Genomic DNA, 3,588 nt, shown 5'->3' on the forward strand with positions numbered 1-3,588 from the left:
ATAGATATATCTATATAGATATATATATATATATATATATATATATGTATATATATATACATATATATATATGTATATATATATATATATATACACATACACATACACACATATAGTTACAAAAGCTCCCTTTTCTGAAACTTCTGCTTTCAATTGACAGTCCATTGTAGTGAGGTTCTTAATGCTTAATTGACACAACCATATATTATAGATACATTATTTCCGCACTATTTTATCAACTGTTCATTTGACAAGAGTTCTTGTTTTAGCTCAGACAATTTTTTATATTTTTGGGAACTTAAAAACCATTTACATCGAGATATTAAAAATCATTAAAATCCAACCCTGATCAAACCCAAAAAAAACAGCCAGCAACAGAAGAGGAAAAGGTATGGAGACACACCAGAATTAAAAAAAAAAAGCCACAAGCAAGCACAGAAGAACAAAAGGAAAAAAAGAGAGACACAAACTAACAACAGACACTCGGCAGCCTTCTTCAAATCCATGTTTTCATACACGCTTGTGTTTGCACCTTTGAAGCCTAGTGAAACTTGCAAATTGTGAAGACATTAAATTGTATCTTCCATATCCATGTGTCTGTCAAAGATATTTTTGGGCCGCTTATTTTGTCTTCTATACATGTAAGTTTTGTTCCAACACACTTTATACTGCTGGATCATTCTTGTAAATTGGGCAGACTCCTGTATGGTATTTCTTCCAGCTTGATGGTATAAATATATAATAATTTTGTTTTGTGTTGACACTTTTGATGTGAAAAAACAACTAATTTGTTGACTGAGAATGAGAAAGGAAAGTTGGTCACGGTCTGCCTTACTTCCACAATCTTACAACACTAGACTGAACAAATGAATCAAATGTACAACTCCACATTAAACTTAACTTTCACTATTATTGATTTAAGTGAGATGCACATAATTTTCCCATTACTTTATTACAACTATAATGCAGAATCTATCTGTTTTTGGTGCCATTTTTCTGTTTTGATGGTACCGTCATGTTTTTACCTGCAACAAATATTGTCTGAAATGGAACTTGCAGATAGAGACATAAAATGTATATAGCAACTGCTACAACAGATGAGACCAAACAAAAACAAAAACATATATCTTATTAGTATGTTACTAAAGTTCCATTGGCTTTCATCTTTATAGAAGAAGATCCGATAGACAAGATGATCAGACTACATATGTGAAATAAAACGAGTCAGACATCTAATTGCTTATTGGAATTAAGGGGACACAGTTTAGAACAGATGAACCGAGCTTCGAAATTCATCATTTTTAGCACATGCCGACTCTAATTGAATTACAAATTAATAGACTACAGAAGGTACAAAGTTTTATTCATTAAGTAATTAAATGTCTAAACCATTACCATATTCGGATCAAACATGATTAGAAATGACAAACGCATTGAACTTATTAAAATATACATATCAGTTATTTTAGGGTAGAAGCTTTATTGCTGAATAGTCTGTCAGAGTTACAATAAGAACAACAAAAGGCAAGCCTGTAGAACAAAACCGAAACAGTAAAAGCACCAAATTGAATGATCAAAAAAATTAGAATTAAAATCCCTTCAAAAAAGAGAAAATGGTGGGGCGAAAATAATACGAATGGTTCGCTGAAACATTAAGACATAGTCTTCGTTGAATAAGTTCATATAAAATTTTATACATACTTTCCTTCAAATTTGATCAATATAAGCCCAAAAAGTATTTGTACTCCTCTTCACCGTCATTTATCAAATAAATCCCTTGAGATTGCAATTGATGTATCTCCCTTCCTTTATAATATCTCGCAATGGGAAAATTTTGATGCCTTTAAATTCTCGCTGAAGCTTATATACCTTGTTGAAAAATCACTGAGCCTTAGTGCCATCGAAACCTTTTCTCCAAAAAAATGAATAAACTTTTCATGGCAGGAGCGCGTGGAAGCAAATACTCAAGAAAAGGAGTAAGGTCGCAAAATCGGGTCATATTTATATGAACTTGCTTTAGGTTTTCCATTGATGAAGATGTTGAGATTTGAGGAATTAGGGCATTATCCCACGGCTGCATTACATCTATAGAGAAAAGTAAGAATTTAACATACAAATTTCTAAAATAATAACCAGAAATGTAGCTCCAATGATTTTTCCTTGTCTTTGATATTAAAATTAAAATGTAGTTGAGAAAGTAATGGAAGTAATCTTGCTGCCAACAAGGAATCATAAATAATCAGTGCCGAATAAGACTTCAAAACTTACCAATTTAGAAAATCTAACGTTGTCTATGCACATTTGTTCTAATTTGGGAAATTGGCTCAGAAATGGTACATCCTGCCTCTGAATCAAATTCATCAAAGTGGGCTGTGTCTGCAGATAAGCTTAAACATGCCGCCAAGAAGAATTCCATTATCTTAGACCTATAACCAAATCTATTTATTAATACAAGGTATCAATCTTTGGCAATTTGTTGTAATTGCAGAGATTGATCGAAAGGAATGTTTTAGTGAAATCAGATTGTCAGAACATGTGAGTCCATAGCAATTAAGAATGCTCAAATTCTTCAACATTGGACACAAGTGCAACATTATCTCAATGATTTTGTCATTTAGGTCAACATTCTCAAAATTGAGTGTCTCTAGGTGGCAAAAGCCAACAAAGCAACTGGGTACATTTCTGAGAACAAAATACTTGATATTCAAAGATGTTAGGCTGTGACATGAAAAAACCTGAGGTGGGAACCTTAACATGCGAGGGGTTATTTAAGAAAATGTCTACAATTTTAATCTCTTTTACATCCTTGGAGGCAGCTAAGCGAATCCACTCATAAAGTTTGATACTAATTTCATATGAGAAAGTAGTGCTAAACTCAAGAAGTTCAAGAGAACCTGAATGATGTCCAAAAATATTATCAATAATGGAGCTGGTTGAAGTCAATGAGAAATCATTTGATGAAAATTTTAGGCTGGGTAACAATTTCCAAAGAAATCTCCATCTTTTACAAACAAGAGAAGAACATGCTGTTTGTTTCAATGGAACTTTGCACAGAACTCTGATTAACAAGCTATCTGAAAGATCATTTAGCCCTAATTCATTTCTTTTAGCCATCATAACTTCTCCTTTTTAAATTCTGAACTATTCGAAGGAGATTGTTGAGCTGAAAAAATCAAACCTCAAAGCATGTACAGGCCTCTTGATGAGCTAATCTTAGTTTTAAAAATAAAACCTCAGATCATCTGGACGCCTCTTGGTGAGCTAAACAACAGGATGAAAGGTTTAATATGGTGGGAGATGCCGGACTTGTAATGTCCAAATTACACGAAACTATCAATTTATAGAATTATCAAAACAAAATCAAAGGTAAAGATAGATTGGTAATGGATGTTTAAAATCGAATGAGGATTACGGTGTGTGATAAGTGTCATTTTTAAATGGCTGGGTTACCGAAATGGACCCACACAGGTCAAGGACTGAGGCCATCCATGCCATCACTATCATCTCTAAGTCTCTTATCTAGAAGGTCTCCGGTTCTGTCTATTTGAACTTAATATATAATAATAATATTTATTAATTTTAAAATAT

The 3,588-nt window shown here is 32.7% G+C and overlaps 1 pseudogene; it reads right to left on the minus strand.

Annotated features, from left to right (window-relative positions):
* Positions 1-1,764: 1,764 nt before the first annotated feature.
* Positions 1,765-3,117, minus strand: LOC149550749 (F-box/FBD/LRR-repeat protein At4g00160-like; annotated as a pseudogene).
* Between the last annotated feature and the right edge of the window lie 471 nt (positions 3,118-3,588).

This window comes from Cupressus sempervirens, chromosome 6 (genome assembly GCF_028749045.1).
Source record: "Cupressus sempervirens isolate cs-2001-9-10 chromosome 6, ASM2874904v1, whole genome shotgun sequence".
NCBI lineage: Eukaryota > Viridiplantae > Streptophyta > Pinopsida > Cupressales > Cupressaceae > Cupressus > Cupressus sempervirens.